At 46.7% G+C, this 23,637-nt stretch overlaps 1 protein-coding gene across 1 annotated transcript in view; it reads right to left on the bottom strand.

Moving 5' to 3' along the window:
- Positions 1–23,637, bottom strand: part of LOC144806995 (uncharacterized) — a 1,119,020-nt gene that overhangs the window by 43,477 nt on the left and 1,051,906 nt on the right. The gene's annotated exons all lie outside the window — the stretch shown is intronic.

Raw genomic sequence — 23,637 nt, 5'->3', positions numbered from 1 at the left:
CTGGTGGCCACTGACAGAACCGCCGCCTCCAGGCTCCAGCAGTGACTACATTTCACATAAACAAGCATTGGTGCCTGGAAAGACACAGACATGGGTGAAACACTCACAGTCCATGACAGGCCTCACCCTTCCCTGGTGTGCTCTTGAGGAGCTTCAGATTCAGCCCCTTATGCCAGCTCTGCTCCCTCCCTCAGTGAAATACCAGCAATTTGTTCATTTTTTAAGCTTCTGCAAAGGGACAGACATGACATTCAGGAGTGAATTTAAATGAGGAATTGTATTTCATTCAATGTGTGCAATGTAGACACAGCTGCTGCAATGAGACTGGGCAGCATTTCTAATGTTCCTGTTCCAGGGGGTGATTCTTTATATTTTACAGGGCCATGAATCCTCAAACCATAGCTGCCAAGGTTTCAGATTGCTATGTGTGACATTTTCATAATTTCAGTGAAATTATGAGTGACATTTCAATGACTATGAATGACACTGTCTTGCGGCGGGCAAAATCAAGTAATGAAGATTAAGGAAACAGATTAATATCAGAAATTACCCCCATTTCAGCAACAAGAAACTCTAACAAGGTCTTAAAACTGCAGCAAAGCAGCAGAAATGGAAAGAAGGGCACTAACCGGAGACAGCAGCTCTCAGAGACAGAGACATTTTCCCCTGAAATAAAACCGAACACATAAGTCCATGGAAAAAGCGAAATATCCGAAATTAATACGCCCTTTAAAACAGTAATAAGCTTTGGAAAGACGTTCAAGCTTCTACATAGCCCCTGAATTGCAAACTTACTAACCTACAGCCCCTTTCTAAGATGAATGTTACTGGAAGGGGGCCTGCTAGCAAAAGGAATGTGTTTTAAAACTCACTATTGACAGGGGAGTGGGTCAAAGAAATTATACAACTCCACCACCCCGAACCCCCTAAGTCAAAGTATACACACAAGAAGGGGTGGAGAGATTAGAGTACACGTGTAACAACACGAGACAGAAAAAATAAATCTGTTTTGAAAACTGCCCTCACTCACACACAAAAGTGTGTGACATGCTTCATCATCGGGTCTGCTTACAAAACGCCCTGGTGTAGCCACGCTCAGGCCGGAGCATAAGGGAAGGGGAAAAACGAATAATGTTTTGAGAACCTAGTCTTCTCTTCTAACACGACCCATCCTCATTCTTTTTAATCCTGGTTGTGGAACCTATAAATAAAGGTTTCATTGGTATCCACAAACCAGTTTTAAAGCACTTTCCCATTAACTGCACTTTGTCTTATCACCATTCCCAGTCACATGGTGATATTCACTGTTCTATCACTTGGTTTGTTACATTTGTGTTGTGTCTTGCCATTTCTCAATATTTTATTATTTTTTCCCCTTCCCTTATGCTCGGCCCTGAGTGTGGCTACACCAGGGCGTTTTGTAAGCATATGTTTTAAAACTTCATGGGATATAAATTGCACACAGATGATCAATCATGGTAATTAAGGAATCATTTTAGAAGCATTAAATGTGAACTTTAACTCGTCCAAGCATGTCTTTTTTTTTAAGGGACCACTTCTCCCTTTTCCATTATCATACTGCTTTTCAATAAAGGTTTTGTTTTGGCATTTATAAAAACAGAAGAGTTCAGGTCTTACAAGCAATACTCTGCTTAGGCCGCATGTGGAGAGCAGGGCACGTGCACACTCCAGTACGGATGACAGCGCTAGGTCAGGTGTAACATGAAAACGAAGTACAGAACTCCCATGATCGCTTTTAGGTGACCTCGAGATGCCACAATGTACTAAAGAAACAGCCCATGGAAAATAAAATGCAATCGTTTAGACAAAAACGCAGTCATGTAGATAAGAACAGGAGTATGTGCAAAACAAGAGGGTTCGGTATTAAATACACTTGTATCACTGCTAAAGAATTCCCAAGCAGGCCTCTGCAACAGGTTATGAAATAATTGCATAACATTATGATGTGAATGCAGAGCCGGCACACTGCCCAGATGAACAGAAGGACCCTGCACACATTTGTTTTCAGAAGTTGCTGTCACGGAGAGCTACGACATAGATACTGAGCATGTGAGCTGTGCTGAATTAAGTTTGCTAGAAGAAACCAAGAGAAACCCATTTACTAAATAGATTAATTTTGTTCTAAAAACAAAACTAGATTGACACAATTTAGCTGAATAGCTTTGACAATTGTGACAAATGAGGCCTCTCTCTTTACAACAATGGAATAAGACACCTACAATGAATTCTCATGTCTTGTAAAAAAAAAAACACCTGCCACACACACTAGTTACATGATGACAGAGAGCGCACAACGTACCACACATAAATCAAGGACAATTTGCAATTAAAGAAAGTTTTACTTCTTAAGGAACGCTACAAATTGAAGATATTTTCCATTCTTATTGAACGATGCCACTCCAGTAAGCAAAAACAAAGCCGGGACTGCATAGAAGAGGATTTCGCTGTGAATAAGCATCACAACCTTTTACTATTTAATACAAACAACTCAGGTCACAAACTGGCACTGAAAGTATTAGGAACGGCAGCACTGGCAGCGCGCTAGCGCTATTAATAAAATGTAAAGTACACTTCGAAGAAAACTGATACCTCTCAAGGAGCAGTAATTGTACGGGCCGGACCTCGCCGCAATGACTACCTCCGACAATCAACACACTCCCGTTGCTTTGCACCACATCAGGGTTTGCATTTCTCTGCTGCTTTCTCGTCCACCTCCCCCTTCAGGGGATCACTCATAAAACAAGGAAAGAAGCAGGTTGTAGTCACAATAAAGTCATGAGACAGAACCATCAGGTGTGACCCACACAGGGGTCTCTCACTCAGTGGATGGGGTCTGAGGACAGAGGGGGTATTTCACCTACACAGGGGTCTCTCACTCAGTAGATGGGGTCTGAGGACAAAGGGGTATTTCACCCACACATGGGTCTCTCACTCAGTGGATGGGGTCTGAAGGAGGGGGCATTTCACCCACACAGGGGTCTCTCACTCAGTGGATGGGGTCTGTTTTTTTTCTTATGGACTTAATCTGGGGAGCGGGCCACAAGAGAGACGTGCTTCGCAAACTTGACTCTACCTTGGAACGGGATGGGGGATGTACATTTAAAAAACTAACAAAGAACTACAAACTACTGTGTGACTTGGAAGACGATTATTTCTCAGTGCAGCCCTTGAGGGGGTGACAGCCTGTTCATGAAGCACAACCCAACTTATTTTTGTAAACGTTTGTACATTATACAGGGAGTGTGATTCAGGTAACAGTGTGAGTGTTGTATTGCAGGAGCAAGCAGTCTTAGTTGTTGAGACATGAATCTCTGACGGGTGCATCTTTAGCTCTTTCAACTGTTTGAGAGAGGGTGGCAGTCTCAAATTCTGGGGGCACAGATACCAACAGCTTCCCTCGTAATCTTTGCTGTTTGCATCTCCAGTTGGTGCAAATGCCACCTAAGAGAGTAACCGTAGTTTGCTTTCTGGAGTCAGCCTGCTTTGCTTTTCCCAAACTTTGGTCAGCAAAGCTAAATGTGTCTTCTACTCAAGTGTTCTTAGCTCGCCTTTGGTAACGTGGCTTGAGCAGTATGGCCTAAGACATGCTCGAAGGAAAAGCAAAACAGTGGAAGTCACAAATTTCAATCAAAGGCTACTAGATGACCTTAGTTTTAGCTGAATCTTTTTAATATTCACAAAGCTGCTAATGTTTAATATGCCTTTTAAATTATTTATTGTAATACGAATGGTTTTATTGTAACCTACTTTTCAAAATGTAATGTCTATGAAATGTGGTTTTCATATTTTGTATGTGCTGTTATGATATCTTGCATATCGAAATAAAGCTTTGATGATGATGAAATTTCAATGCAGTTTATTAAAAATAGACAAGGAACTTTAAGATTCAAACCAAGTTTAGATCAAAAACAATATTTAATAATTATTCAGAAGCAAACTCTAAAGGAGGGCTGTGATTTAAGGATTATTAATTAGCAAAAAACAAAAAGGTAAATGAATAAAAAAAAAGCAGATCCACTGAATCAATCAGAAAGTCACCTACAAAATTGTAGCTGACTTCGGTAGCTATGCTCGAGGGGACAAAGGTAAGTTTACAACACTTGAATTTGATGTGAGGTTTTTGGCTGAATCAGTCTCAGAGGTGACGAGCTGCACAGAAGTGGCTTGAAGTGCCAAAATTCCCACAGAGTAGAGTTGGGTCATCACATTGAACCTGAATCCACAGCCTTCAAAATCTATGAAACTTCAGGCAGTTACAACAGCTGCGAAGTCTTCGGAGCTTCCAAGTTGTGGAGATGGTTCAAGGTTGATCATATGAGCCAAAGCATGGAACATGGTGTGAGGCAAGCAGCGTACTGGAGCTCACGCCGGAGGTTCAAACATGAAACTTGTAACCGTCAAGGTGTATCACAGCAGGTTCAAAGGTTGTTCAGCGTTTCAAACCCATATCTCACTTATCCAAGTGGAAAGGGAGAATACCAATAAAGGCAGATCAAGGTGCAAGAATCTCAGGGTTAGGGCTCTCGGTGCTTACACTGTAGTCGTACAGCGAGGAGCGGGGTGGACACCCGCGTTGCTATTAGCCAATGCATCAATGGGGGCCAATAAAGAGCAGGAGCGCTTCCCTCCGAGGGAAAACAACAGCGCTCTGCCCAGAGAGGACAAGTAAAGCGCCCTTCAAGGCGCTGGGGGGCACAGGCAGCACCAGGGCCCTACGGAATGACCTCTTTCAGCAACCAGGGCCCCAGCAGCAAGGTCCTCCTAGGGGCAGAGGGCAGGAGGGTACAAAAGAAGCCCTCAGCACACAGGCCAGGCAGAGGGGTCCCCATTGCTCCTCCAGTAATCCAGGGCATCAGCAGTCCATGGGCTGGGCATGGCCCAGGGAGGCAAGCCTTCCCCTGGGCCCCAGCAGCAGCACGCCACTGGCAGATTCAAGTAGGCACACAAGAACATTTTGTAAGGGGACACAGCCCCTTTTTATACAGAGTAAACCTTTGTCTTGGGTGCAGGGTGGGGGGAGAAACCAGTCGCAGCTGGTTTTGGAGTACTTTGTTTTCCCCAGCCACCCTTTCCATTCACCAGGCAGGCTAGGGTCATCAGTCGCACCTCAGGGGGTGGAGCCAGCATTGTGTGGGGAAAGCCCAGCCCTATTCAGGACCCAGGTGCACCACTCCCTCACATCACACATGCTAATCTCAACACTCACCACAGGGCAGACCCATCATGACTCATGGAGCCTGGCACCCCAGCCAGCTCCAGCCAATCACAAGCCAGCACATTCACTGCACAGACAGGTACACTTCTAGAAGTGGCACTTCCATATTAGACACAAACACACAGAATATACCAATGCGCAGCATTCAATCACACGAGTCCGCACATACCAGACTCGAGCCTGCACACCCCACGCATCAGGAACTACCAGGGACATATACATTCCCCATGCATTCCTATGGGAGGGCACGCCAATCTCACACTCACACTCAGGGAGCGCACGCACTTTACACTGCGCCACAGTGTCAAAGTGCGCAGAGACCAGCAACCACTATAATTATTTAACAATACCAGGCAAAAAGTTTAGGGGTGAACCTGCCAGAAGGGCCAAGTACAACAGTTCCTTTGCGGACCTACAGACCCGGTATTCCCTGCACCAGTTCCAATTCTACAAATATTTGCAGCTGCGTCACGCCCTCCATGTACAACTCTCTGAGGGCACACATCCCTGAGCACAACCCGCCTGAGGCACAGATCATGCTTGGGGACCTGGGGAAGGTGGGAGTCTCCCGCATCTACCGCACACTAATTAATAATACCCCGACCACGCTCGACCGACTCCGTCATGAATGGGTGGGAACTCTGGATGAGGTGGATTGGCGTGATGACCTGATGGCCCCCATGACTATCACTCCTTCCGCCAGGCTTCGCTTGGTCCAGCTATACTACTTGCACGCCGCCTACCTGACCCCAGCCCGCCTTCCTCAGGCTGGACCCTGCCCCTCCCCTGCATGCACCAGGTGCGCACATGATCCCGCTGACTTCTTCCACATGCTGTGGGCTTGTCCCAAATTGTCGCGGTTCTGGGGTGACATTGAAGAAGAGCTTACGGAGGTGCTGGGTTGGGTGATCGCCCATGATCCTCGACATGAACTTGTGGGGATTACGATGGGCTGGACGGATCCAGGAATGAAAAACTGTTTCTCACAACTGCATTGGATGTGGCTAAAAGGGACATAGCTGCCTCTTGGATATGTCCGGAATCTCCGAGTGTTGGACGATGGCGGAGCGGGGTTTACTGGTGCGTCGCGCAGGAGAAAACATTGTATGAATCACGTGGTTGTCCTAGGAAATATCGCAGGGTGTGGGGGAAGTGGCTGGGGGGACGGATTTAGATTTATGGAAATGTTTACTTATACTATTTTGTAAACTGCCAGATTTGTACATCGGGAAAGTCTTACCTTTTGTATATACCTATGCTTTTATGCATTGTAATATGTGCCTGCATTTGTGTGTGAAAACAATAAAAATAGTTTATCAAAAAAAGAGAACAGAAAAATACAGGGACATAGACAGTGGTCATGGATCCCCAAAGTTGTCTTACACTACCAGTTACCACAACAGTACAGCATGGCAGGAATGAGATACCATTCCTTTGCATTACCTTCTACCCCTTCATTATGTTCAATTTCTTATCTGCTTGCAGCCTTATTCGTCCATTAGGAGAAAAACATTTTTGGTTGACTAGACTGACTACCTGTCTTTTAAAATGTTGTCAACCAACAATTTTCCCAAAGGCATTGTGGGAGGGAAATATGGCTTTGATGATTTGGTTCTTCTGTGAATTTTGCTTTTTATTTGGGTGTTAGGATATTGTTACGGTTTTATAAATCAATAATATAGATGAACACAATTCCAAAAGGGTAAGGAGTGGGGGCTGCGAGACAAGCATATGCTACTGGCAGGATCAACCAGGTAATGGTTGTCTCAAAGATGAAGCCATGCACGTGTAAGTACACACGGCCGGTACAGTGAAACTGCGAATGGCTCATTAAATCAGTTATGGTTCCTTTGATCGCTCCATCTGTTACTTGGATAACTGTGGTAAATCTAGAGCTAATACATGCCGATGAGCGCTGACCTCCCAGGATGCGTGCATTTATCAGACCAAGACCAATTCGGTCTCGCCCGGCCGCTTTGGTGACTCTAGATCACAGCTTTCCAAACTTTTCATGTTGGTGACAAACCTTTTTGTGAAGAAAAATTCAGGGACACGGTAACGCAAGGAAGCGCAGCAAGCGAGCCCGAACCACCTATGGTGGGTTCAGACCCCACACCCCACACACACATACCCCACCCCACACACACCCCACACAACCCCCCCACACCCACCCCACACATACCACCCCACAGACACACCACCCCACACACACACCCCACACAACCCCCCCACACACCCCACACATCCCCACACACACCCCACACAGACACACCCCACACACACCACCCCCCCACACAAAACCCCCCCACACACAACCCCCCCCACACACAACCCCCACACACACACACAACCCCCCCACACACAACCCCACACACACACAGAACGCCACACACACACACACAAAAATGCAAGTGTCTGTCTGTAACACAACTGGTGCTCAGGTAAAGTGCTCTGATACCTTTGGCTCTAGTTTGCTCAACAAAAAAAGTTTGGCAAAAGCTGCATGGTAAAACGTAAAGGATGTTTTCTACCATTATTTATTAATGTAATTGCTCCTTGAGGACCCCCCTTTCTCCCCCCCCCCATCATACTTCTGCAGATGTCATCTAAAGCTCAGCCTCTTTTAGGCAATCTTTTATTCCCTGCAGTTCATCAGGGGTTAAAACATCTGAAATAGCAAGCAAGGATGAAACCACGGCATGAAAATCCGTGGTTTCATCCTGCCTTCCACACTTGCTCAAACTGTGTGATCTTTAGCAAATCCTTTCATCTTATTCTCTGTCCATCAGCACCTTTCCCTACACAGGCTAGGAAGTGCTTAGAAACACGAATTGGAAGCCGAAAGCTGACCCGGATGTAGCTTTTCTGCCTAACGTCTGGCTTTACCTGCAGGAGTGACACCTCCGCTTTCATTGGCTTGATAATATTAATGGAGAGTGTTGAGCCAGGTTAACAACACGTTCTGATACACATGGTGACGGACCGAGTTCAGCAGCCACGTCCATGCTGGACCGTTGGACCATCCTGCAGGAGATGCATCATGTGGTGCGTGGATTATTGCTCATAGGTGACTGACTAAGAGAAAGTAGATTAGTGCCTGTAAAAGCCATCTTCTGCATGCGTGGCAGCACTGTACGGGCAATGACCCCAGAGTGTCCTTACAGGAGGACGGGTCGGGGGGGGGATTAGCAGTGAACGTGTCATGAGTGACCCCAAGGCTGCCCTTATAGGAGGGATGAGACGGGACCATGTATGTGCTCAGTGGTCATGAGTGCCCGGAGGGTTGCCTTATACGGGAGATGAGGTGGACATCAAAGGGTTTCAGCCCCCACCCCCATTGGCATCAGAGGGTCATCCCACTCACCCCCCCCCGTCGTGTGTGGCAGCCCTGGACCGCTCACAGCCGCACCCGAGCACTTCACAGGTCATTAAAGACCTTGCGCATTTTAATAGGGCTTTGTTGTTGTTTCACCCCTTCTAAGCGCCCCTGCAGCTCGACTCTGCCGATTCCCGGCAGAATTCATCTCATCACGCGACACACCTACGGCTGGGGTCAAGTACGGCCTCCCCCCAGGTCAGTTCCTGCGTCATCGTCAGCTCCTGGAAGGCTTCCGCCCCATCACAACCTTCAGATACGCATCCGGTTATACACGCCATCCTACACATGGGGACGGGCCGACACCTGGTTACATGGTTATACAGGGCGCTACGCGACATTGCGCATACACCCCTGACAGCGCTGCGCGCCACATGGGAAGACGACACCGGACGTCCACTACACGACTCTGAATGGGTCAAGGCACTCGAAGCCCCCAAAAAGACATCTAGAAATGCCCGTTTCGAAAACGTACAATACAACATTCTTCATAGGGCATATTTGACGCCAGCACGCCTACAAAAATTCTACCCCGACTCCCAATTCCTTTGCCCCAGATGTCACTCCCAGGACGCAGACTTCCATCACATGTTCTGGAGCTGCCCTACCCTCCACACTCTATGGCAAGTGATCCACACCACTCTGACGGACCTCATGGGACTTACAACCCTCGCCACTTGGGAGGCCAGCGCGCTGGGCATATTCAGGATCCACAAGCATCTCAGGGCACACAAGCGCTTCATCTCTTTGGCACTATTACTGGCAAAGAGGAGCATAGCCATGCACTGGCGATCCCCCACGGGCCCCCCTTGGCGGCATGGGTGGGAGCGGTATGTAAGTGGGCAGCGGCGGAGGAGGATGCTTTACGTGAAGAAGAGGTTAAGGGGCCCCGGAAGCGTCCCATCTCCATGGAATGGGCCATGTTAATACACTGCTTCAAACAGCTGACACAGGAGAGAGCTCCGGAAACTCCCCCGCCCATTTCCGCCACCCCTGGCCCCCCGATGCAGTCATGATCCCAGTCCTATGGCCCTATCTCTGATAGCACCACGATTCCGCGATACACCTACTCACGTCCAGTCTCACCAGACCCATACCACCCCCTTTCTTACGCACACTTTGCACCCACATGCTTCTTCCCCTAGTTTATACCCCACACGTTTCTTACTACTGCTAGCACACGGACCAAACGGACCCGACCCAACCGCCACTGTTCCCCCATTCTCGACCCCCATTCTCGACCCCCACTGTTGTTCGTGCACTCTATTGTGTATATGTCTCAGTGTGAGAAGTTGGCCTGATAGGTGATGTTTCCAATTCTGGAACCACCTATTATCAGACCAAACAATCCCTTATGGTGTCTGGTTGTAAGTCAACCTTATTAGACAAGCTATCCTAGGGGTAGCATGGACTAAGCAGCCTAAAGGCCTAACTTAAGAGGTCGTGTTAAGCGAGCTGTTTTACCACATACAATCCTGCAATATCAAATGAAAGGACACCACACAAGTATATATCATAAAAATATATGTGTTTATTACTAAAAACAATCCCCAGTATTCTTTATGAATAAAGGGGGCACAAGCGTTAAATCAAAAGCACTGTTTAAACATACAAAGTTGCACAATTATGGATGAGGGCGGGGGGCCACTCAAACCATATACTAAACAAGTGGTATAAGAGATGCCACTCGAGCAGTGGTTAGGCCTAGGGCCTAGGGAATCGCTGGGAGCAGTCGGGACAAGCAATTCTGAAGTCGGGAACGGCCCTCGGGATTCGGGAGCAGTGCGGAAAGCGCACGCATGCACCAATGTTAACCAATGGTGCGTAAAAAGTGTAAAGTTAGAGTTTAAGGACACTTCCGCTGAACCTAGAGGAACAAAACTTAAGACACAGACCCTAGAGATGTGTACCAGTGTGGGAACACCGGCGGAGCAAAGTAACCTCACCCACAGGAAGCGGGTGCACAGGGTCGAAGTTGAGTCGGGTTTCGTCACGCAGGCTCTTGGTGCTTGAAGCTGAAAGGGCTGCAGGCAGGGTGAAAGTGAAGTGTCCGGTGGAGTCCAAGGGTGGACTCAAGTCGAAGAGTACCTGAAAGCAGAGGGGACAGAGTCTGGGTCACTCAGCAGTGACCAGGGTGGAACCAGGACGGAACCAGGCAATGTCGGGCGCAATCAGGTGGTCGTCGAGGAGCTTCTCTCCGCTGTCACGTGGGCTCTGGGGCATCTGCGACGTCCAGGAGCAGGTCACGATCTGTCCCACGCAGGCTCTCGCCGTCGGCGCTGTCGGCTTCAAGATTGGAGCAAACAACACTTGGCAAAAGCAATCCACGCGGAACCGGGAGATTGCTTCTCACTCGAACCAGGAAGGTCAGAGTGGGTGCTCCTTTTCAGGGGAGCTGGTGTGGATCTGGAGTGGTGAAGACCTGAAAGCAGAGGGGACAGTGTTCAAAGTCACTGACCAGTGACCACCGTAGAACCAGATTTGGAACCAGGCAAAGTCGGGTGCAAACAGGTGATGAGGTGTTGCTTCTCTCTGCAGCTACGTGGACACGAAGAGGTCAAGGACGTCCAGGAGTCGATCACGAGCTGTCCCTCGAAGGCTCTAGCTGATGGCGGTGTCGGCAACTCGATTGAAGCAAACAAGCCTTGGCTAATGCAAGCCACGGGGAAAGTGAAAAAGGCTTATTACTCGGAACAGCAAGGTCAGAGCGGGTACTCCTTTCTACAGGAGCGAGGGCAGGTCTGGAGCAACCAGACCCACAGTGTAAATCGTAGGTTTCGTCGCCAAGATGGCCGCTGACCACGTGACAAGCGGCCGGGATGGCGAGTCGAGTGGCACAAAGCAAAAGGGCCCCACGCAGATCGTGGAGATGCTGGAGGGCTGATCTTTGGTGCAAATGCTGCTCGATTGTGGGGCTTCTCAAACCCCAAAGCACAGAGTCGAGGGTGCCTTGGGTGCTGCGCAGTTAGCGTCTCGGGGGTCTTTCAAGATGTCCGCTCCCACGTCTCTCGGTGCCTCCACGGGTCCCTTCTTTGCAGGGACTGTGGAACGGGCTGGGAGAAGTCTGGGAAGCTGGGTCTTGTCAGGCTCTGCACTCGGGCTCCGGCGGGAGGCGGCGGCAAAGCAGACGTCGAGGTGCTGGGTGGTGCCTGTGTTCACAGGGTGGCCCCTCCTAGGCCACAAGGGAGATGCTCTTCAGTCTTCTGTTCATCAGAATGTCGAAGTCCAGTCGTCTTCTTAGTTTAAAGGTGATTTCAGGATGATCTGCAGTGTCTTGGCACTGCTCCCACTCTTATTCGAATCTGGGGGGCTGGATTACCTGCTAGGTCCCCTCCTATGGGTGGGACCCAGGAAGTGGGTGGATACACCCCCTTCCTTTGATCCAGGCCACCCTGGCACGAGGGCTGGAGTGCCCCAGAACCGGATTGGCCGGATTATGCAAGGGGCAGCCTTGTGCTCCCCATGCAGTGTCTGGTTTCTTTCAGACCTCCCTGCTACAATCCACTATCTCCTGTCTGGAGGGTGGTAACACCTCCCTGCAACAGGAAACCCTTTGTCCAGGCCCCATTTGGCTGAGTTTCGGTCAGCTTCAGGGGGTCAGACTCTTGTCTGTGGCAGAGGCATCCATTTTGTGGATCTAAGGTCCTTTTAGAAATTAACCGCATTTAAGTAAAGTAACATGTCTTACCCCTCTAGAGGGGTGGAATGCTATCCCCGTCGCCAGAACTGGCGAGGGGATAGTATTCCAAATCGTATGACACCTTACACGACATGTTTTGATAAAGCCAAACCAGAGTTGCTATATAACCGCGAGGATTATAAGGCACTTAAGAGTATATGGTATGGCGTTATCCTGAAACAGCTTAGGGAGTTGTTCCCGACAGCTGCAGACAGGCTCAGCTCATGCTAGAGCTCCATCTCACATTAAACCACGCACTCTGCCTCCAGGATTGATGAGGCCTTCCATAGGAGTGGCTCACAGGTTAATATGTGTCCAGATATAGGTTTAGATATAGGTATACTATATCTAAGCAAGGGGTGATTACACCACCTTACCCCAGCTGAGTGATCAGCCAGTTGTGTCAATTTAAGAACCAGCCAGGGGTGGCAAAAGATATGCTGCAGCCCCTGGTAGGCCTTGGTGGCCCCTATGCCCTGGGCACCTATAGTGCATTATACAGGGGCTGACAAGGAGTCCGTTTCCAATTGTGGTATGTACCTAGGGTACATGGAATCCATTTTACAGAGAGAGCAGATGGCCTGGGGCCCTGATTAGCAGGGAACCAGGTCAACTAAGTCAAAAAACCAGCTAAACACAGGCAAAAAATCTGGGGTAACCATAGTCAGGTAGCCACCTTCCTACACTCAGGATATGGTCTGTATTGTGCAATATCGAAATGCTAATAAAAACAAGTAAAAAAAAAAAAAAAATCACCTACGGCTGGGTCGCGACACAGTAATGTGTCGCGCCACACAGTTTGGAAAGCTGTGCTCTAGATAACCTCGGGCCGATCGCACGTTCCCGTAATTTGGAGCAAAAAAATTCTTCAAGAAGGTGCGCCTAAAGGTCCTGAAAAATACGCTAGAAATCTGGTGCAAAGTAAGGACTAGGTGCGAGATAGGGTACTATTCAGACCATGCCCCCATTTGGGATTACCCGGGGACTCTTCTTTGTCTTAAAGATGGTTTGGGTGCCCCTATTAGGGAGGCTGGAGTCTCCATTTGGTCAGATCTGGGGGGTAACAATGGGATGTATTGGTGGGAAATACTAAAAGCTAAGATAGGCACTGGGTTCTCCAAATTTAAGTTTCTACAACTGAAATCATGGTTTGAGGCAGAGAGCGGGGGTATAATGGGAGATTTGGAAACTGAGAATCTCTTTATGTCAGAACATCAGATTAAGAGAGAGGTATCAATTTGGTACAGGAAAATGGTTGAAGCAGACGACAAAGCCATTCCATTGCAGGCCTTGGTGTGGAGGCAATCTCCCTTTCAATCCATAATAGAGGAATTATTAGAGCCTTCCTTAAATCTTTTATACAAATATACTAAATCCGCCAGCCTAAAGAAAAACCATTTCTTTGTAACTAATCATATCTATTATACCCCAGCTAAAATAGAAAAGTTTGCCCCAATACCCGAGCCGAAATGTTATAGATGCCTGGCACCTAAAGCAAACGATATCCATGTTTTTTTTAATGTGAAAAATTGGTAACATTTTGGGAAGTGATCAGAGGCTACCTGCGCAGGATTTTTGCTACCAACATCATGGTTAATGGGACTCTAGTCCTTTTTGCTGATGACCGCCTATCAACAAAAAACTTGGCTGTAAGAGATAGAGGACTATTACCGTGTCTGATCCTATTAGCGCGCAGGGAGATCTGCCTGAAATGGAAAGACCCTAACCCCCCAAGAACGGAGGAATGGCTGAATTCTGCATTTGCAATGGCTCGCCTTGATTTAGCCAGTGTTGGTAACACCTTAAATAGCCTCTGGCAACCCCTTATCACCATGGACAGAGAGCTGAGACTGTGTAGATACTGAAGTGCGAAGGCTCCCAGTCCTATGATTACACCTTAAACTCCAGTATAAGGAGTTGGTCTGGGGACCTAAGCATCCGCAGTTGGCCGGAGGGAGCCCAGGTCCACGACAACGGCTGTAACACTCTGCAAATGCTTAAAGGTGAGATGAGGACAAAAAAAAGGAGTGGGGGCTGCAGCTTCTAGGTCTTAACAGGTGTAGTAATGGATTCCTTTTTCTCTCCACAGGTTTCTTGAGGGATGGTGCCACTGGCAGTCTCCTCCCAAAACAAGCATTTGCAATGCAATAGGTCTCGCATTATTAACGTTTGAGCTATTGGCATTGGTAAATAATGCAACACCAATAGCTCAAACTTTAATAATGCGAGACCTATTGCATTGCAAATGCTCGTTTTAAATGTGAATAAAATGTTAATGTGGGTTAAAGAGCGACTGTGTGAATTAAGTTGACGAAAGCCTGAAGTTTTGGAGTTCTTCACAAACACTGCTATGTAATGCAGTATTGCATTACTTCACACCTCACCACTTGCTTCTGTTGTGCTATGGCTGTATGTCATGTGTGCATCTGTTAAATATTCACTGCCATTATTTCGGAGTGAAATTAAAAAATACGCAAACAGGAAAAAAAAGCCAAACACGGGTACCAAATGTAGAGAGGGCTTTTAGCCAGCGTCGCTCTGTCCAGCACATCAGACTTACCATCACAAAAACGCACACAGTACGAACACAAGCAGCACACATGTCGTAATTTAGCAGCAATTAGGTTGAGCATTAGCAAAAGACATCTTAGTTCTAGCCGTTATCTTGGCATTTAACGGACTCCATTTTGTATTCATGGCAGCCATTTTGTCTGCCACACGCTACCTCGTGTCAACCATGTGCTTTGTCCTATCTTTGTCCTACTTGAATCTGCCCAGCAACAGGCTATTATTAGTGTCATCTTGTTTTTCCGCTGACCGTTAGGGTCCACATCTGTTAGTGATTAGCCTTAGATTGGAATGTGTTAGCCGAAACCCCCAAGACTGTTAGCTCCTCCCACCGATCGATTGTGCCTCTCGATATTACCTTATATGTACATAAAATGTGCTCTTGTGCCTTGTGCCGCCTTCTTTTGAGCCCCTGTGTGGGTATAAATAAACCATGCTCTTAGTTCGATGTGCTACTACTTGCAATGCCAAAGGGTACTGCTTGAATTGTAGCACCACCTCATGAGGTATAATAAATGTTACGTTTTCTATTTCCAGTTTCTGTGCCAACTTCTTCCTATTTGGTCTGAGGACTTCGTGCAGAGAAAGGCGAACCCCTTGCACTAGCGGGCCTGGCTGAGGCCAGCACGACAAATTGGCGCCCGACACGTGGGACTCATCGGCGACTTGGATGCCCGAATGATTGGTCGTGACGAAGGTTTGGAACCTCGCTGAGGACGCAATCGCTGCCAGAGGAGACCCGAGTCTTCGTACCCGAGGCGTTTCTTCCCTTCTTTCCGATCTGACCATCCAGGCGGTGCCGGTCCTCGACTGAGATCTCTTCTGTTGGTATGCCGTGCAGTGACCGTTTAATCGAATTTAGAACTTGGCAGTTGGAATCTGGACAGTCTATGATTGGTAAGAGCCGTTTTGCGGCACCTATTGTAGGTTTTGGATGCCCTTGTATGGTAAGGTAGTTTTAGGAACACTTGCTGTGGCATATTTGTATTTGGAAAAGACTAGTCTAATTTGGTATTTGGAATTTGTATTTGGAATTTGATATTTGGAATTTTGTATGAATATATGTGTTGCAACGCATATAGGCAGGTAATGTGAAGTTTTCTTCAACTATTTGATTTGAACGGCGCAACATACTAAGAAAGTACTTTAAGCGCTACTTTACTTATAATACTGCATATTTTGCATTATTTCTGGCATGCCTGTTTTTAGCGCACTTTGAAGGTTGTGCTGCTTTTGTAATGGTACCAGTCTACGACTTGAGGAATCGCAGCCAGCTCCCCCAGAAGGGATGCCTAATAGAGATGTAAAGTAGTATGTAAAGTTTGGTCTTTCTGCCATAATGTACAGCACGTTATGGCACAGATATACCAAAAAGGATCCCGAGTTACGTTGGCCAATGCATGGGTCATTTGATGCACGAAAGATTGAGTATGTGGAGCGATGTATGTTTGAGCGAAGGTCTAGGCGTGATATGTTTGAATGTTTGAGAATGTGGGAAAAAGAAGTGCGACAGCAAGAGAAGCTTGAGCAAGCGTTGATTGAGAAGGAACAGCGAAAGAATGTGTATGAGAAAGCGCTGGAGTTGAGAAAGAAAGAAGTGAAAGAGTTGAAGGAGAGAGAGGGGAAAGAACATAGGTTGCAGGTATCTGGCCAATATCCTGTCCGACAGTCTCTCTATCCTGTCCTTAATAAACCGCAAGATGATTTTTTGTTATTAGATCGACTTCCACCTCCGTATGCCGTTCCGTGCGCTCCGGCCGAAGGCGACGAGGAATCTGACACAGATCAACGAAAAGAGCGGGACACTCGATCCATGTTGACTACTGCGCGTTCGTCCGAAATCAGACAAGCTGCTCATATAGCATTACGGAATACTGATTCTGCTCCCGATCTTTTGGCTATTATGAAAGACTGGTCGGAAAAGGAGCAGTTATGTTTTGTTGAGACATTTGCTGCTGAAGTTGTAGAAATGATTCGAAAACACTCTCCAGTATTAGAACCTAATGATATAGCACGTGATGGTTCTTTTGTTTCTTCCCAGGTGGACGACGCGATTAGACGATTGGTTAAATTACGGAATGAGGCGTTCCACCTGAAGGAGCAGAAAAAGCTTGCGGACGCTGCTGCACAGTCCAATCCGCCCGGAGAGTCGCAGTCTCCTATCTTCGTAACAGATAAGATAAGATAAGATAATACCAGTTGAAATGAGACCTATGCGGGAAGCCGCGCTCTTGTATGTTCCTCCTAAAGGAGCGGGTGATAGTGACGATAAAAATTCTGTTGATTCTAAGGGATATTTCATTTATAATTGGGTGTACACTCCTTGGAATAGAGCAGATGTAATGGCGCTTAAAGCAGCGTTACCTGATCCGCGTAAAAATCCAGCCGCCTTTTATGAGGAAGTTGAAGGCGCTATAAATTCTTGTACTATGACCCTATGTGATATAGATTTATTTTTCGGTTTCATTCTGCCACCAGATATGTGGCGGACTGTTCGTAAAATTGATGACCGTGCTATTTTTGGTGCCGAATGGAAAGATTTGGAACGAATAGATGCGGATAGAGAACCCGCTCAAAAGCCACATCGGTTAATACTAGATCTTACTGCAGCAATTTTAACTAAACTTAAAACAGTTATTCCTCCTAAAAAGATTGATTGGACCGTTTTAGCATCGTGCAAACAAAAGGTAGACGAATCAGTTTCTGATTTCTTTACGCGCTTTGAGGAAGCTTTTCATGATTTTAGGGGTCAGTCTTTAACGGATGATACCGGTAGACATCTGTTTGTTGATAAATATGTTACAAATCTGTTACCAGGGATTGCCAGCCGCTTAAAAGCTAGTGAAAGTTCTTGGACTACATCCTCTCCAGCATCTGTTTTGACAATGGCTCAATATTATGAGCGGCAAGAATTAGAAGCGAAGGGTAGCGAGGACAAGAAATCTAAAGAATTAAAAACAAAAGTTACGTTGGCCTAGGTTTACGGTCCGCCCTCTAGAGGCTATGATAGAGGCTACGATAGGAGTTACAATAGAGGCGGACGAGGATCTTTCAATACTCCCTATACTCGTACGAATTTGTCTATAAATCAATGTGCGTATTGTAAACAGTTTGGCCATTGGATGGCTGATTGTCCATTGTAACGTGCCCAACAGAATTCACGAGGGCGGGGACAAAGGAGAAATGGTTCAGGCTTTTCGGGGCCTAGGAGAAATACGAATGATCGTGCTCGATTTGATACTAATGTACGAACACAGAATAGCCAAAACACTTTTGATAGACGCAACCAATATCAAATGTCTGATTATGTCCAGCCTGACCTTTACGATTCTGCTCATGCATAGGATTGCCTAGGATGGGGTAAGGAATCAGTTGAAGTTGCAGTAGATCAGACAGGTCCCTATGTTACAGCATATGTTTTGGGTTCCAATGATCAGTTTCTGGTTGATACAGGAGCTACTCGTAGCGCTTTGTCTAAACAATTGGTTCTGAGGGCTCCCCTGTCTGGCGTAACTATTACTTCAATAGGTTTCGATGGAACACCTTCCCTTAGCCCATTGTCACAGCTACTTGCATTCCATGTCGATAAATTTAGTGCTCCATGTCCATTTTTGCTTTCCCCAAATACACCAGACAATATTGTGGGTCTTGACATGCTGAAGTATTTTAGAGCCACAATACGATGTTCTCCTGAAGGAGTGCGCGTCATTTTGAATGATAATCACTCCGAGCCTGACAGAATTTGTTTTGTTAAAGAAGATATTGCATTAGCTTCACTTCCTAAAACTTTGTGGGCTACCTCAGACACTGATGTGGGTCAAATGGTTATCCCACCAGTTCAGATTAGTGTCAAGGAGGGAGCTGTGTTACCTCGTTTGCCACAATATAGGATTTCACAGGAGGGTGAAGAAGCACTCATACGAATTGTACATGATCTCATCCAAGTTGGGGTGGTTGAGGAAGTCCCATTTAATGGTTTCAACAGTCCGATTCTTCCAATTTTGAAAAGAGACACTGATACACGAGTTTTCAGATTTATCATCGACTTGAGGGAAGTGAATAAGATTGTCGTACCGCAGTATCCAGTAGTTTCCGACATCACAACGCTTCTTACTTTGGTTCCTCCGACTGCGACTACATTTTCTGTGATAGACTTGAAGAACGCTTTCTTTTCGATCCCTATTCATCCTGGTAGCTGATATCTGTTCGGTTTCACTTTAAATAATCGATCGTATAGATTTTGTAGAGTTCCTCAAGGCTATACTGAGAGTCCGAGTATTTACAGTCAAGCATTGAAAAGAGAACTTGATTCTTTTGCATTGCCCGAGGGTGTAGCTCTCATACAATATGTCGATGACATCTTGCTGGCAGCCGACACCCTAGAACAGTGTGAAAAATGTACTCTGTCTTTGCTTTCTTTTCTTGCTTCAATCATCACAAAGTATCTCGAAAGAAGCTGCAATATTGTAGACCAAAGGTAACCTACTTAGGTCACCTTTTGTCTAAGGAGGGACGTGCATTGACATCAGATCGTATACAAACAATTTTAGATACGCCAGTTCCTACCACACAAAAAGGAGTACGTGCATTTCTGGGTCTTACTTCCTTTTGTAGACCGTGGATTTTGGGATTTTCACATATTGTTAAGCCATTGTTAGCGCTTTTGACGAAAGATACTCCAGTACCCCTTCCATGGACAGATGAATGTGAAAGTGCTTTTCGACAGTTACGACAAGCTCTTTGTTCAGCATCAGTGTTAGGCACACCAGATTATACGAAGCTTTTTACACTTTACGTACATGAGAAAGATGGGTGTGCATTGTCAGTTTTAGTCCAGTTACATGGCGATAAGCAACGTCCTTGTGCTTATTTTTCAGCAGTTCTTGATCCTGCTGCTAGAGCATTACCTGGGTGTTTTCGCTCAGTTACAGCAACAGCTGCGTCAATACGACAGAGTGAGGGAATAGTTTTGTCACACAAGCTGTTAGTGTTGGTACCCCATGCAGTTGATGCCCTTTTGAATCAGACAAAGATGCAGCATTTAACTAGCGCGCGTCTGACAGGATATGACATTGCTAGCGCCTCACTATACATTAAAGAGATGTGCATCTTTGAACCCAGCTACTTTGTTGCCGTATCCAGCGACTCAGCCTCAGTCACAAGAAACACATGATTGTATATTCTTGACTGAGGAACAGACAAAGGGTCGCATTGATTTGCAAGATACGCCCCTTCCAGATGTGGATGGTGAATTGTGGGTTGATGGGTCTTGTTTGAAATTACCAGATGGTACGACCTCAGCCACGTATGCAATCACCACGCTTGAAACAATAGTGGAGACAGCTCGCATACCACAGAGATCGGCTCAAGCAGCTGAATTGATAGCTTTGACACAAGCATGTGAGCTTAGTGCTGGTTTGTGTGTGAACATTTACACAGATAGCCGCTATGCTTTTGGAGTAGCGCATGATTTTGGCCTACTCTGGAAGGAAAGAGGCTTTCTTATATCTCACGGAATGCCAATAATGCACGGAGAATTAGTGCATAATCTCTTGATTGCATTGACATGCCCAAAGAAAGTAGCCATAGTGAAGTGTAGCGTGCATAAGAAAGTGACAGACAAGATTGGACCAGGAAATGCCTTTGCAGACCACGTGGCACGTGAAACTGCGATGAGAAGAAACACTACTCCTATGTATGTAGTGAAGTCACAAGCTAAGAGATGGCATGATGCTAGGCAAGAAGTACGAGAGATACAGCGGACAGCCTCTGACAAAGAACGTGAACAGTGGTTTGAAGAAGGAGAGTTAGATGACGAAGGTTGTTGGAGAAATAAACAAATGGATAGATGGAAGCTGCCTATAGCTTTCGTACAGCCTATGGTTCAGATGGCACATGGGCTAGCACATGTTGGAGCTTCCGCAATAACGAGAACGCTTACGCAAGTTTGGGAGCATCCAGAAATTGTTAGCACAGCTAAGAGAGTAGTACAGTCTTGCTTGATCTGTTTACAATATAATCCTGGAAAGGGAACGCGAGTTCCATCTGGAGGTTTTGCTACACTAACTGCACCTTTTGTGAAGTCCTGCAAATGGACTACATAGCTTGAGCGTTGTAATAACTTGAAGTATGTTCTAGTGGTGGTTTGTGCCTTCAGTAAATGGATTGAAGCATACCCCACAAAAGACAATACTGCTATTACTACTGCTAAGGTGCTATTGAAGAAGTTCTTCCCGAGGTTCGGTGTTTGCAGACTTTTATGGAATGAAAACGGACCTCATTTTGTTGGGGAAGTTATCAAGTATGTCTTGAAGGGATTAGGAATCAAGCAGAAGTTCCATGCTGTGTTCCATCCACAATCAGCAGGATTGGTGGAAAGGTATAATGCTACTCCAAAGCTGAAAATTGCGAAGATTCAAGCTTGTACGCATTTGACTTGGCCAGATGCGTTGCCATTGGCATTGTTGTCCATTAGATCAGTACCACATTCTAGAACGGGTCTTACCCCGTTCGAGGTGGTATTTGGACGGCCGATGAATATTTGGGGTGTTCCGAAACCGAGTTCTGTGTACGATGTACCTTGTGTCTTGATGAGTAACTATTTGGTTTCTATTCATCAACAGGTTTGTGAAGCACTTCCTGACAGATCGGTAGGTAAAGGCCATGAACTCCGTCCTGGTGACTTCGTAATGGTCAAAGCGTTTGAGAGGTCAAGCAGCCTGGAGCCAAGATGGCGTGGACTAGAACAGGTGCTCCTTGCCACAAGAACAGCGGTTCGAGTCACCAACAAAAAGAATTGGGTGCATAGTACCCACTGTCGGAAGGTATTGTCGACCTTAGTGGAACCTGCTGTGCTGACCAATCATCGAGAGATTTTAACCATGGAGAAAGGCTCTGCTGTATCACCTGACGAATCTGAGGAGTTCCTCCCAGACCAGACGACTCCTGGAGCAACGTGATACAACTTGAGACCAAGGAAGTGATCTACAGTTTTTTTTGAGAGAGACAAGTTGAGCAACCGCCCTGGGTAGTGGAAACGGAATGCCGATATGACTAGGGAGGGGGATCAGCCCTGCGTAGTGTAGTGACACCTGTCTTGATCTGCGGTGAAGAAAACAACGTCTACCCACGGGAGAAGAGCTCCTATGACCATTTTTGTTTTTTGCTGTTTGTTGGGTTTTTTTTTGAGAAAGTTGATTTTGCTGCTATGATTAAGGGGCGGATTTTGCGGATTGGCAATCCGCGAACTTGCGTATTTACGGATTCGCAATCCGCGAAGATCCGCGAACTCTAGCGGATTTGCGGATTTTTCCGTTTTTTGTGTTGGCGCGTGTTCGCGCCGATTTTGGGACAAGTTCGCAATTGCGAACTTACTTTTCGGCTTGCAACGGCCGCGACTATGTTGTTTCTACGTCTGGTTTATCATCACAGGTTCACAGCACCCTCTGTTTCACCACTGCCACCCTCTGGGACACCCATGCCACCCTCTAGTACATCCTCACAGGCACCTATTAGGTTTATTTATTACTGTAGATTATGGTGGTTGAAAAAAGCTAGCACACCTGCCCTTCTTCAACTGCCATCAATTAATTTGTGTTTCATTAATGTGTCAGTAATTTTGAAAGTTCCAGTCTGGCTGGCACCTGCTTCCTTCCTTATCTGTAATTTGATTTTTGTTGCAGTGAAATTTTTTTTTTACAGGACCTTTATGGTGCTATTCTATGAGCCTGCTGTTTGGGTCATAGCAGGGTCATGGAATTGTTGCAAACTCTGGAGGGGCCCATCAGGAAGCACTACCTTGAATGTTACTAATGTTAAGTTTGAACTTTGGCACCTGCTCATTGCTTTCATTTTAGCTAAAATCGTTTTTTTTGCAATTTCGCGCGTTATTTGGGGCGCGAATCCGTGCGAGATCGATTTCGGAAGCCGCGAATACGTGCGAATACAAAATTGTTTTTGTTGCGACGTGTATATTCGCGTGATCTTGCGCGTGTTCGCGAGGCGCTTCTAGCTATTCGTTTGCCAAGTTACCCTATCGGTCGTACACGGGCGCGGCCATCTTGTTGGCGTGACGTAATTCCGTTTCCGCCCGCTATGTGTAATCTCGCAAAGTGTGCTGCTCGCGAGTACAAGTTCGCGCGTACTCGCAAGGAAAATCTCGCGCGAACTTACCCACGCGGTCGTGAACGGGCGCGGCCATCTTGTTTCTCATTCATTGCTATGGTTCTGGGCATGCTTTCTCTATCCTCTCTCAATCTCTGCCATCCTTTGCTTGTTTGAAGTTTTTTTGATCTAATTTTACTTATTATCTAACCCTCTATTTTTCTAGCTCTATATTTTTGTGTTTTCTGCAGCTTTTAGTTACTTTTAAACTACTTTTTTAAACTCTTTTCTTTTCTTCTTCACTATTCTATTTCTTCTTTATCATTTAAGTTTATTTCTGCCCAGACCATGGTAAAGGGAGCCGGGAAGCACCCTGAGAAGGGGAAGGGTCCCGCACCCCGTGCCCGGCTCCCGTGCGGGCGTTTAAGGGGGGAGCAAGTGGTCCCGAGGGAGATCTTCAGCGCGGAGGAAGTGGCGGCACTGATCTTCCATGTCCAGCGCCGCCTCCCCAAGACGATCCTGGGAGGCGGCAAGATCGCGACCGGCTATGGCATCCGGGAGCGCCGCCAGCGGTGGGAGAAGGTGTGCCGGGCCATGTACAAGATCTCTGGGGTCCGGCGCACATATAACCAGGCCACCCACCGCTGGACCGATGTCATGGACCGGGAGCGGGAC

This window comes from Lissotriton helveticus, chromosome 1_2 (assembly GCF_964261635.1).
Source record: "Lissotriton helveticus chromosome 1_2, aLisHel1.1, whole genome shotgun sequence".
Taxonomy (NCBI): domain Eukaryota; kingdom Metazoa; phylum Chordata; class Amphibia; order Caudata; family Salamandridae; genus Lissotriton; species Lissotriton helveticus.
This window is presented reverse-complemented; position numbering and strand designations above follow the sequence as displayed.